The following is a 14,562-nucleotide window of genomic DNA, read 5'->3' on the forward strand; positions in this document are numbered from 1 at the left end:
TAGAATAGGGCCCCAAACAGAAATACATGGCTGAAAGAAACTTCCAGTATATGCCATCAGCTCAATACAGATTCGCTTAAATGATCTATCTTCTCTTTTTTTCATTCTTCCATTTACAGATTTTATGCAAGCCTCTAATATTTGAGAGAGCATAACAGACCTACAAAAACCCTTGCTTTGACTATTGGTTTCTCATTTCTCCTTCCAGCTTTCTCTTTCCTAGTGATGAGACGATACTCAAGTAAGTTAAAACTTAAGACTAAGTGGGACTTGCTCTAAACTCCAAAGTCTTAAGGATGACACTGTACTGCTACTTAGCACAAAGAAGATTCCACTGTACATTCAAGGTCAGATTAGAGTTAAGTGACTCACACTTGGAGAATTTAAACAACAATTCAGGGCTAGCTATTGCAGAGAGAAACACAAGAGTGTTTATGGATAAATTCATAGGTGTGTTCCTTAGTGAAACTAAACTAAAAATAATAAAATAAAATTTAGAGAGTTGGTAACTTTACTTCAAGGGTCAATGTAATATCACAGTTAAGTCAGCAGTTTAGTCTTTCAATCTGCCCACAGAGTTAGATTTTGTTGAAGGCAAACGCTCAGCATGGTTAGTAATCAGCACACTCTTTCCAAACGTCTCCTGCCTTTATTTTCAGTTGCTTGTTACTTCAATTTACACCGATTTATCCTCCCTCACAACTCAAGCCACAACTTTCTCATTTGCCTGACCTGAGGCATGGATAGCAATTTTCAGTGTAATCAGCTAGAGGATGTAATCAGTGCAATTAACCGAAGGATTGGGAATACTACATGAAGCCTAAATTAAAATCCCACTAAAATTACTGTACTGTATCTGTAAATACTCACACTAAACAAATATTTCTTGGGATAAGTTTCTGGCAGTAGGATAATAATTTCAATGTAAAACTTCTGAAGGAGTTCAGATCCCATAACTACCCCCAATTCACTGCTTTAGTATACTTTGTTGAGCATCTTCAGTACACTTATTCTTAGGATGAAACAAAAGTGAAATGGAATGTGGTACCTTTCCTTGAGGAAGTCTGTTGTGTTGAAAAGTAAGTCTTAAAGTCATAAAAAGATTCCCAAAACAGTAAGAAAGAGTACCAGACTACAACTGCAAATAAAAAGAATATTTGATTGGGAAGAGGATGAGCTGAGTTTTATGTTTGGCTCTGCTAGTCATCTGTCTTGACTTCCACAGGTCCTAATTATAATCACTCACAAATCCCTTCCTCTCTTCCTCTCCATTGTGCTTGCTTCACCTGGCCCCCTACTCCCTTGCCTTGCCTATGTAGAAGTAGTTAAATAGTGCTGGAGTCAGGAGGGGGTGTACAGAAGAACATACAATCAATGTGACTGGTATCACTTCAATTCACGACCATAAACTCATTTATTTATTTGTTTCAACTGATTACTGCCAAAATTCTACTATCTTCCTTCAATAAATTTTGTTTCTCCCTCTCCGAATGTATTATTTTATACTGCTTTTCTCCAAACTCCCATTCCCACTTTTCTCATCGGTCTAAGTTGATACCTGCCTTATACTTTGTTATAAAATTCCCAATTAGAGCGAATTCTTCTTTATTCTCAGTAGCAATTGGAAAAAACAACTTGCATCTTTGGCCCCCCTAATACAGTGTAGAAACTTGCCTTCTCCCAGAAAAGGCAAAACCTCTCTACCTGTGTACTGAGTTTCATCCTAAAATGATTTCTCAACAACTCTGCTCCTTTGTTTTTCCTCTCTCTACTGCATGATAAATCTTTCTTTCACCACCAGATTATTCACATTCCACGAAAATATTTAAACATATACATATTCAAACACACTGTGTATATCCCATCTTTTAAGAAAAAGAAAAAACAAGCATAAAGCAAACAAAAAACTCCCCTCATCTACCATCTCCTTCACCATTTTCATGTTCTCCATCATAGCTCAGATTCCTCACCTTTCATTCATTGTTCTTCTCACTTCAATCTGGTTTCCAGCTTTACATTTTGCCAAAATGTTTTTTTTGTTTAACAAATGATTTCCATGTTGCCTCATCCTAGTCTATGACAGAAGGCATTTCACACAGTACATTGCATTCTTCTTCAAACGCTCTCTTCGCTCCACTTCTGATAATGCATACCCCTCTGGTTTCTTCCCAGCCCACTATTCATTTCTTTTCAGACCTCCTTGTCAACATCTCCACTAAACTTATAAATACTGAAGTATTTCAATATTCCTTCCAAACCCATCTTCTCTATCAACTTCTTCCTGTTGATCTAATCCAGACTTATATCTTTAAATGGCATTCCTGTGCTGAATATTCACAAATTATGTCTCCATCCCAGATTTATCCTGTGAGCTCTGAACTGTCTATGTATATCTTTACTTGGATTTTTACCAAGAATTTCTCAGGCTTACTATGATTACACTAGAATTCTTAATTCCTCACTTTTTTCCCTGAAAGTCTAAGAGAGGTATAGAGAGAAATGGAGAAATTAAGGAACCAGTAAGTAAAATGAGACCAAAAATAATGTGCTGTGAGTGAGAGACTAAGATACATGAAGGATTTCAATTGTGGATTTGGTTAGAATGTGAAATCTTGAGTCTAACGTAAGACTATGTAATAAACATTTTAAGAGATGACAGAACTGGCTCCATGATTAATATGAGTACTGATAACTAAAGTTCAGTTGAAAATTATAGGTGTCAAAGAAACCAAAGTATTATAAAATCAGAATGTTGTACTGGTCGGTCCATATGACCTGAAGTTATGCAGAATGATGACAGGATTTGGGGTGGAACAGTGAAAAAGAAACTAGCTAGAAGGATACAGAACAAGAATGAGAGAAAATAGATGGATGACATGAGACTTGAAAAAAGACTTGTATTGTTTATGAGAGCAGAAGAATATGGGTCTGGAATAAGCCATGGTAATGAGAGAGAACCTTAATATACTGGAAAAATAATCATTTTCCACTTGTTGAAGGGTTTCCTGGATAAGCATTATCCTTGGGAGTTAATTAGGCAATTAAGGTAAGCTGTGGAGACAAGGTGTAGAGGATACATGAGAATTAAATTGTCATTGGCCAGACATTCCATAATACACAGAGAAAAAAGTTAAGGGGGATAGTAAGGTAGATTTGGTGAGAAGAATTAGATCATCAGGATAGGAGTGGAAGTAATGGAGAGAGCAGATGACATGAGGACTTGACCATCAGTGATTAAAGATGACAAGGATATAAGAGAAAGTGCAATAAATTCACATAAAGTTTACACATATCATCTTTTATGATAAGGATACAAACCTTCCTAGGATTATGTGACTGAGGTGTTCAGAACTCAGCAACAAAAATCATGTTAATCTATTTTCTCATTTAACTTTATAAAACCAAAAATAATAAACACATGGTATAGATACAGTAGATTTTACTCTCAGCTTATTTTTCTTAGTGGAAAAGATGTCTTCTGTGGTATCTGTAGGTATTTTATAGAATCATGAGAACTTTAGATGAAAAAGACATACATAGCAAGTGTGAAACTTGATCCATTATTTGTGATATGGAATATGATTCAAACTCATTTGTCAAATGTATGCCAATGTTCTGAGATATCCTTTCCTATCCCAAAATTATTTCTCCTTAAACATTTAGTGCAAAAATACAATTGAGCATTTCTGAATGCAGCTCATTTGGAACGCATTTTAATAAAATGCACTTTAAAAAAGAGTAAAAAACTTTAGTATTTATTCTTTTTTTTTTTCTTTTCAACTTTTAAGTTCTGGGGTAAAATGCAAGATGTGCAGTCCTAGAATGTAATTTTTTATGAAGATTAAATTGACTTAGTGCTTCTAGGTTTATCCATTGAGGTTAATTCTCTCAAGAATGGGATGAAAGAGATGAAACATTTTAATACAAAGTAGAGGTAAGTTCTGAGATTTATTTTAATTCCTGGATGTTATAACTTACTTAAAGTTTTTCACCAATTCACGGTCTTAAACAACCAGATGACAGGAGGACTAAATTCAGTTTGCTAGTATCCACCCCTTCATCCCCCTGATTCCTCAGCCCTCCTTCCAGTGCCGTATGACTCCCGGCTCCTCACGATCATCAGAAGACTGAACCGATTTTTGATTGTTAACTTCCTCTATAATGATCGGTAACACCACATATTTGTTTGGTCTTTTTTTTCTGAACACTGTATACATGAAATCATGTAGATATTGTGCATATTACTGAGTACCTAGTTATAACTGTGCTGAGGAATATCAATTTAGAAATGCGAGAATATTCCAGCAATGTTTCACTAGGGAAAATGTACCCGAAAATGCCCCTGTCATTTCTTTTTTTTTTGCCATGGTTACCTTTTTCAACTGAAAACTGTTAGCAGTATGCTAGGAAGAGAAACATGTCATTTTAGTTAGGATAGAAGTAAGACTGCTGTAACAAAGACGTTAAAAAATAGCGATGTGAACAACACGAAATGGTATTTCTCTTTCCTAGAAAAGTCCAGGTTGATGATTTGAGTATGGGATGGTGGTTTGTGGTGCTGGATCTTGTTATTCTGTCATCCTCAACATGTGACTTCCACGTCATAGCTGTTCTGTAGTTCCTATCATATGAGTACATTCCAGCTAAAAGGAAAGAGGAGGAAGAAGGAAAGAACACATCTCTTCCTCTTTAGGAATAGCCCAAATGTGAACGCCACCTTCCTGCTCACATTCTATTAGCCAGAACTTAGTCACTGGGCCATATCTTTCCGCAAGGGAAGTTTGAAAATGTATTTTTAAAAATCTGTGCAACCATGTGCTATTGCTAAGAAAGAAGGGGAGAAGAGCTATTGAAAAAGAATAAGCAGTTAATGCCATACATATCCACTGCTTGCTCTAAAAAAGAATGCTTGGAGGTTTTCTGTAGCAGCTTAAAATTTTGTATTATTGTGCAACTGATACAAATGGATACTTTGCACAATCCACATAATACAATTGATAATTATTTATCTTACATGTTGCTTTGCTTAATGTCTATCTCTTTCACTAGATGCTAAGCTCCAAGAAAGGAGGGCTGATGTCTGTTTTATTAATAATTTTATAATTCTCTATCACAAATAGTTACTTGTTGAATAAATGAGTACAAGAAGGACTGCATCAAATTGACCCCCAGATTCTTCACCAAAATCCACGAACCCTCCCCAAAAATGGTGGTTATTAAAAAGTTAAGTTAGTAGCAAAAGAGTGAAGTTAGTAGCATAAGAAAGTTTTTACCCTTCAAGGTACACAGCTAACCAAAAGATCCAAGCCTATAGTTCACCCAGAAGAAAACCTGATTCAGTCAGGTCAAAAAGATCTTGTGACTTTGTGTGTCCCCTCATGTGTGAAACTTGGTTCCTCTGTCCTATTTCTACTGCAGACTTATTTCTTCCAATATCAGATCCTTGTTCAATGCAATGTGCCCATTTGACTATGTATCCACCCCTAAGAGTGAAAATATCTCTGTGTATACATGTGGAAGCTGCAGTGTTGTATGAGTATGATTTCTTCTTCAAAGTAGAAAGTAAGTCAACAATTGTGTGCACATTCATGGTCTTAAAACAGTTAAACACCTGTCCTTAGAATGAGTAATACATGTAGAATTATCTTTTGTAATCATCTTGTCATAATTTTCCAAGAAACACATCAAGTATCCACTGTCTGGATGAAGAAAAGCATGCAAGAATGCTACCTAGTACGTTTGCTTCCTTCACTTCTAATCACACAAAACTCTGTTTTGCTTAGAAATCATTCTTGGATGCCATTCAGGCATTGGCAATTAGGAGAGAGAGACAGGGTGAAAGGAGGACTTGCTACATGCAATTGGCCAGGGACAGACCAAGCCCATTTACTCAGGAGAGCCCACTACTTGTTCATCAACTACATCAGTGCTACGGAACATAGAGAGGTGAAGCAGCAGGACTCGAGGGAGCCACAGGGGCCAGTGTTTCAGCCACTATTTCTTTGGCCTAGATATTTCCCTATTCCTCTTCAATGACTATGAAACTGAGTGTACTTTCCAGTTCCTAGCATCCACTTGGTCCCTTTTCTGAGAGCCCAGGTAAGATGGTAGCATCACTGCACATACATAGTCACAGCTGGCAGCTTGGTTTCTGGACCCATAATCATGCCAATCAGCACTTGCTACACAAAACCTTTTCAACAACCCTAGAGCCAAAGGCCTCACTTGATGCCACCAGATTTTTCTTTCAATTCAAGTCTTACAATTAGGCAGCTTTGTGGGGTTTTTTTTTTTTTCCGCACTTATGCATTATGATAGTTATTTAGGCTGTGCACAATAGTCTCCAAGAATATGCTTCCCAAACCAGGCCTTCCTCCTACTCAGCAATGTTGCTAAAAAATGCAAAAACATTCAGTGAAGGTCATAAGCAATGTTGGTAGTTAAGGCAACAGGCTACAGTTTCTTTTCCTCCAGCTCACCATTGCAAGAAAGCATGATGTAGAAACTTCCATGGAGCCTCACACCCTGCACTGCCTTTGCAGCCTGGCATTCTCATCCTGATATGCTAAACAACTCAGCATTTTGCTCACATAACTGCATTATTAGAAATTGTGAGATTGAACCCACACGTAATGAGATACATACCCCATTCACTTTAATATGGTTTCAAAAAATGTCTGAGTAAAAGGAAGTGGCCATTTCTGTTGCAACCGTGAAAACAGAAATTTTATTATAGCATCTGACATCTATACAAAAAATGGGTAAGAACATTTTAGAAATAACTAAAAGCTGTGATCATCTTTTGTCCCCATACAAAGTTGTTCTCAAAAGCACCAAATACCCAGTAGCAAAAGTGAAAATAAAAACTCAAAATTGAGCATAAAATGATAAATCACTAACTTTTGATGGAGGAATGACATTTAAAGATTTAACACAGGAAGTATCATGGCATTCACATTTCTATTATATGGGGGTAGATCAGAGAGGACAATGGTGGGATTTGTATATATTTTGCGCTCTAAGAAATGAAGGGGGTTTTGGTTCTGTTATGTTTTTGTAGCAAGGTAGAAATATAGAAAGTCAAGACAAAGACTGCTAGAGATCTATAGGGAAAAGCTAACAAAAATCACGCATTCTTAGGAATATTAAGTTATGCAATCAACAATTTGCAAAATATTGGAGGGTGCAAGTGTCCATAAACATCAGTAGAAAACATTTCTACTGAAAGTGAGCTTTGAGCATATGAAGACGCAATGGTAAAGAACTTTTTGTCATCAAAAGAATCCCCATATGTGGACTCGATCCATCCCAATACACAAAGACAGGGGTCAAAAACAATGTGGGCATACAGGAGGGTATCAGGGATGTCCACATAAGTTAGGAAACGATTATTTTCTTCAACGTTCAAATTAAAAGTCGTCCTGGTTACTTTGGTAAACCAATGCCTAATTTTCATGGAATATTATTCCATTTATAATACTGTATTGAATTTGCAATCTAAGTAAGATCGGCTCAGAACCCATCCTATCATGTGTGGAAAATTCCACTGATGTTTTCCAAGATTCCTGTGAATATGGACCTTGCATTCTCATGTTTGGACCACTCTGACTCTTCTTTCCTGCTTTCTCAGTCTCACGCTTATTTTACTTCCTTTACTTTTTTTTTCTCTATCCCACATAGACTTAAACATGGAACCTAGATCCTTTTTCATGATACCCCAGACATCATTTTCGCAATATAGTAAGGCACTATACCCATGGGTACCAACTGAGGTGGGAGAATATGTCACTTGACTGCATGTTGCAGCACATAACTTAACTCTTCCTAAAATACTTGTTGGTAATAAGTACCACATTTAATTTCTCATTGACTGATTTTTGTTCTAAAGTCATTTGACTCTACTATTAAGGCTGAACTCCTAAGTTTACTTCTCATATTCCCCTCCTGGATTCCCATTTCATCCCTGGATAAAAAAGTAAAATAGATAAGCAGAAACGATTACAAAATGTTGCTTGTATTCATATGGGTGGCCATGTGGTGCCAAGCACAGTCCCCTGGTTTTCACTGTCAGCTACACCTGCTGAAGACTGGGAGATTTAATAGGCATGGAAATGGAAATCTTCTCTGTCAGGTATACACCAATAGTGCTGAAAAAAGTGGTCTTTCTGCACCCTTGATGTGTTCTGTCTTAAAAATTTGGCACTGAGACTTCAGAGTAACTATGACCTTTTAAAGCAACTCTTGCCCTTTCTTCTGGAGTGGATTCTTTTAAAAATCCAATTCAGGCTATACTGGTATGCAATATTATGAACTCAAAAGTTAAATAAATTATCTTTAAAGATCATTATAACACCATTGGTCTTCTCAAAAGTTCGGTGGATAGGTAGAGGTAATGTAAAGTGCCTCTAAAGAATACGGAAAGTAGTTTATCCACTGGGAGTGAAATAAGCAAGAAGAAACACAGACAGGAAAATATTAGTCATCTGCAGAAGTACCAGAGAGATTTTATAAAACATTAAGCTGGGCCGGGAGCGGTGGCTCACGCCTGTAATCCCAGCACTTTGGGAGGCCGAGGCGGGTGGATCACGAGGTCAAGAGATCGAGACCATCCTGGTCAACATGGTGAAACCCCGTCTCTACTAAAAATACAAAAAAATTAGCTGGGCACGGTGGTGCGTGCCTGTAATCCCAGCTACTCGGGAGGCTGAGGCAGGAGGATTGCCTGAACCCAGGAGGCGGAGGTTGTGGTGAGCCGAGATCGTGCCATTGCACTCCAGCCTGGGTAACAAGAGCGAAACTCTGTCTCAAAAAAAAAAAAAAAAACAAAAAAAAAAAACATGAAGCTAAGAAGATTTGGAAATACCCAGGTTTAAGTAAAATGGCTTGAGCAAAAGCCTACTGAAGCAGGAGGACTAGAAAATGAAACCTGAATCCCAATCATTTTATCTTACTGAATCCGAAGAAAGAGGAAAATCATTGGCATGGGTTTATAAAAGAAGTCAAGAGGTAAGGAAATGATGTCAGTGTAGCTTCAGCATAACCCAGATTAGACGGTTCTTTGATGAGCAAACGTGGACCTCTAGTTGGCACATTTATGTCTATTGATGGAATAGATTATAGATTATCCCATTATGTCTTGATGTACTCCATGATCAAGAATATCTACTTAAATTACAACCCTCATGCTCCATGTTCGTCTAGTAATTCTTTAATCAAAATAACTGGATCCCCATGTAAATTTTCTACCAGCAGTGATTATGCAATGGTAAGCTGATGTAAATTTTTGGTCAGCCTGGGATTTCCACTAACGTTTCTATGCCTTAGTTTCCACAGTTTTCTTTATATCATATTCAGTGGTGAATTACTGGAAGTTTCCACATCTGTAAAGTAGAGTTAATAACAGTGTGCATGATAATTAATTAATTAATATATGTAAAGTATTTAGAGCAATACTAGAAATACACTTCAATTCTAATTACATGTTAAAATCTTCTCGGTGTTATTGTAGATTATCATGCTGGCAAGAAGCTGAGTTAGAGAGATATGAGCCAGTTCTCCAGCTTGATCATCTTTGAGTACAGTGAAAAAGCCAAAGACAGGAAGCTGGAGACTTGAAGTAATAATCTTTGCAAGTTACCTCTACTTTGTGAAACCTGAGCCAAGCAGTCTCCATTCTCCTTCTTACACCTGCCTGTCATCTACGTCTTTCCAAAAGAGTTTGGAGTTTGGAATTTGGAGGATGGCATTTTATTGAATTTTAAAAAGGAAGGGGGTTGCTTTCTTTCTAAAGACAGACTTGATATACAAAGCATGTACAACACTTAACAATTTTGCATTTCAAATGAGGTAAAAATGAACTGAACGTGAGGGTCAAGACCTACAGAAGGAATCAGCAAAGCGTTTCTATAAAGAGCCAGATACTAAATATCTTCAGCTTTTTGAGCCATACAATCTTCATCACAACTACTCAACACCAAGGCTGTAGCATGACAGCAACCACAGCTAACACGTAACCTAATGAGTGGGCACACTTTTCAATAAAACTTTATTAAATAAGCAGGTTGCAATATGTATTTGATTCATAGGCTATAGTATGTTGGCCTCTGCTACTGATCAAAGTATGCTGATTTCTTCTAAATCCATGATATTATTTAAATTTATAATAAAAAAGATAAAGTACACCTGGGAGATATTGTTAACCAGTCACAACAGAAATTGAGATTATTTAGAATTCAGCTTAGACAAAAAATATCCTATAATATGTAACATCTATATCTATATCTGTCTATCTACCTATCTACCTATTTGTGAATTGGGAAAATGTGAATACTTACTGACTATTTGATATTAAAGAACTATTGATAATTTTCAGAGTGACAATGGTATTTTGGTTATGTTTTAAAACACCCTACCTTTCAGAGAAATGTTCTGAAATATTTGAAGATGAAATGATTCTATGGCTCACATTTATTTCAAAGTATTGAAGGGGAAATGGAGTGGGAACATAGATAAAACAAAATGGCCCATGGATAGATCATTGCTGACACTGGGTGATAAATACATGCTGTTCATTATACCATTCTATCTACTTTTGTATATGTTTAAAATTTCCCATAAAGTTTTTAAAATATAAAAATACAAAATGTAGAATCTCTCTCTTGCGTGTGCTCTCTCTCTCTCTCTTTCACACACACACACACACACACACACACACACACACAGAAACTCAAATGCAGGCTGATAGCTCAAAGAAAGGAGGCAAAACAAAGTTCAGGACTGAACTAAAAAGATGAAGTATATATCATAGGATGTTTTGTGTTGACTTCAAAATTACTGTCTTAAATAACGTAAAATTATAGCTTACTGAGAGGTACAATGGAATATAATTCTGCTAACAGATGAAGATTTTAATCATAGACCTATTAGATGGAGTGTTACTTTCTAATTTAGGACAACAGAAATTAATACAAGATAGGAGTAATAGACACAATTTATTTTCACAGACCTTCAGTGTTGGGATCTAGCCCATGAAAACATATCAACACCACAAGTTGAATGTGGGCCGTGGGATCTGCATGTAATTACGGTTTACAAAACAAAACAACTCTTCCCTCATGTTTTCCTTTGCTTGCGAAATGTCCCCTCATCGATTTAACGCATGTTCTGATATCAACTCCAGGCAGAGTTTATACTCCCACAGCGCTTTGATCACTTTTATCAGAAATACCTGGATCGTAATTTACCCATTTGGTAGTCTATCATCCCACCCCAACTATGCTAGAAACCCTTTAAAGCAGACAGCATCTTCTTGGTGTTCTGAGGAGCCTTTGCAGGGCCAGGTTCAGTATCTATCGTGAAGAAATGTCTGAAATGACTACATGTTCATGAACAGAAGAGAAGCAGCAATAGGCACTATTGATCCTGTACATATTCATGGGGTTACAACTCATCTTCAGCAGGTTGCATTAAACTTGTCTGTTTTCCCTGTAAATTTATACATGCCTAGGCCCCATCTAAAATGATCTCAATCATTAATTACTTCCCAACTATCTTTTACCTATCCCTCTGAAATTATCCACTGGCGTGCGTGCGTGCATGTGTGTGTGGTGTGGTGTGTGTGTGTGTGTTGATTCTCACAATTTTAGGACACTGTCAGGTAAAGATAAGCCTTTTGCCCTTACTGAACTCTGATCCTTGGAGGGTAGGGCCTGTGCCTGGCATCATATCTTATGTAGTATTAATTCTCAATAACTTTGTTCACGTGAATCAATGAATGAATTTGTAGTGGTCTATCTATACACCTCAAACTTCAAATTGATGTCAAGAGTTTCTCAGCAAACCTTTTAACCAATTTGTCAAGTCTATTTTCTAGGCCCTGCCTGACCTAAAAAAAAAAAGTCCCTTAAGAAGCTTCCCTCTGCTTTTAGATATTTTTAACCTACTTGGCTGTTGGCAGTTAATTTCTTCCTTTCGTGCTATCTCAATAATAATAAAATAATTCCAATGTCTCTTTTCAAATTTCCCATGCTTCCCAATTCTCTGCTTTTCAAATAACTAAATTCCTTTTAAAATTGCTTCTTCCTCTGCTTTTATGAGCATACCTTTGTAGTGGCCACCCCTGCCTTGGATAAAGCTTGTCTATTGTGACTCAGTAAATATGTGTATGTTCCTAAAATCAAACATCGTTTATTAGTACACTCGTCAAAAGCAGATTGGCAAAATAATATTTTCATTTTTCTAGTGTTACTGTCTTTATTTTTTAAACTTTTCTTTCTAGCGCCTCCACCCTCACAGTTTACCTTTCCTTTTTCTGTTATTTTTATGTTCCAGGATTTCTGAAACACTTCCCATTTCAAATTAACCTTCAGACTTAGTAAAACTGTTACTTTCCGTTTTACAATTTATGCCTCGTGAAGGCTCGGGAAGAACATTTCTAATACCTGGAGTTCAACTCTCTAGTTTTTACCAAGCATAAGGACAATGCTGTTTTCTAAAAAAAAATTTAAAAATAAAAATAAAAAAGAAGAACAAGATAAAAAGAACAAGCAATTGATACAGCCAAACGTAGAAAGTTAGACTGCCAGTAAGTTACCTGATAGTCTGGATATTAAATTCCCGATGAGTTGCGCTGCCCGTGATTTGTTCCGTGCTCTGTACTGTCATAGCACACAACAGTGCAAGTTGGGTTCAAATCACTAGGTAATAAAATTTGAGAGCTTGTAGACACTCCTAGCTGCACAAATGAGAGCTGTGCAAAAAGCTTTGGCAGGAAGAATATGACTTCTGAGATTAAATGTGGTTGAGATTCAACATACTATTAAAATCAGCAGTTAACTTCAACCAATGCTCACTTTAGACTCTAAAGAGTGGCTTCTGTAGCATGGTGTTTAGAAGCACAAACTTAGAAGCCAGGCTACCTTGATTGAGAAGCCAGCTCTCCCACTTAATAGCCATGAGACAGTGACTTTAAAGCTCTATGCTCAGTTTCCTCATCTATGAAATGGGGTAATAACAGTTAAGTGTCTCATGAGGTTATTGTGAAGATCAACTGAGTTAATACAAGTAGAGCACTCAGAATAGGTCTTGCCTCATAATAAATGTTCAGCAAATATTTCGTATATCTGCAGATACACATATTTGGAACATGTGCAGAGAACATTAGGTAGCTTATTGCCTAAGTTGGCTTCCATATGAGCTGCTGAGAGGGGCCTGCTGCAATTGGTAATAATTGTTACCTGCAGGTCTTGTGATCAAATTATTCCTTCCAAGGCAAGACTCTGTATAATTTACTGTAATTCAGTTCCATGACATTCTCTCCCTAGCCAACTATTGTTTTCAAATTATTCTCATATTGGTTTAGAATAATCCGATTTGACCCTTATTTACCGTTGCCAGGAAGATTAAATTAAAGTCTTTGGCAGCCAAAAATGCAAGAGCTCAGACCAGTAGTCCTGGACAAATCCTTGTCATTCACAGCTTTAGGGCAGATCTGTACCCTGCCCAAGGAACACCTTGGTAGGCACTTGGCCCAATTCTGAATGCACCGTGACTATGCTGTTTAAGGTCTCGCTTGGAAGGACAGAAGCTGATGTGCCATTAAAGCTTCTCTCCAAACAAATCCTTGCAAAGATTAGTTTATTGTTGGTTTAACCCCCTGAAGTGTGTACACGTTAGAGTTCTGAAAATTTTAGCTATTAAAACATGACTTTTTCATCATTAAAACCTGGATGGAATATTCCTAAATATCTTCAAAGCGAGCATAAAGCCATGGTAGTTAAAGAAAAGTGTGGGTTATAGAAGTTTTGTGTAAAATATGGGAAAAATGAAATGTTAGCAACTTTGCAGTTTCATACTTTAGGGCAAGCATTTGAAAAACATGCACACCTGTGAACTCTGAAGCATTCCATACCACACATAATGTTTGATTAATCACCAAAATGATTATGCTAAGTGGCATCCACAGTAATTTAAACAGATATATAAATGGCTTGCAATTACAGGATATTGGGCTCTATAATTCATTGCTTAGCAAAGAGATATTTGTTGTATAATTACTGTATCTTTGTGAGATATTTGCTGTGCATTTATGGTGTAGTTTATATGGAGCTTGCAGGCTACTATCTTTGGTTCCCTCTTGTCTAAACTCAATCTTCAATAAAGGGTAAAGCCCCAATTACCTTGGCAGATAAATACTCTATAGTTCTTGGGAAGATCATGAATGTGGAGAGATTAATGATAACAATATTCAAAAGCAAATATACTTAACACTTGATTTTGCCACACCACTGAAGGGTAGCATTGGTGTGGCTAATAATATAGTGTAAGAACTATGTGCAGTGTAACTCAAGTCATAGCCCACAATGGATTCATTTTGTGGATTTCAGGAGCATACATTTAATATAGCCTGGCAGCAAGATACTATGCCCAATGTACACTGGAAAAATACAGATATGCCCCCCACATAGGTAATAATGCAGAGTTCAGCTGCAGTGAAAAGCTGAAAGGGAAGAACGAAAAAGTTCTTTTTAAAATCTTTTTCCTATACTCTATAAATACAATGAA

Source organism: Aotus nancymaae, unplaced genomic scaffold (assembly GCF_030222135.1).
Source record: "Aotus nancymaae isolate 86718 unplaced genomic scaffold, 86718_ANA_hifiasm-v0.15.2.pri h1tg000011l, whole genome shotgun sequence".
Classification (NCBI taxonomy): Eukaryota; Metazoa; Chordata; class Mammalia; order Primates; family Aotidae; genus Aotus; species Aotus nancymaae.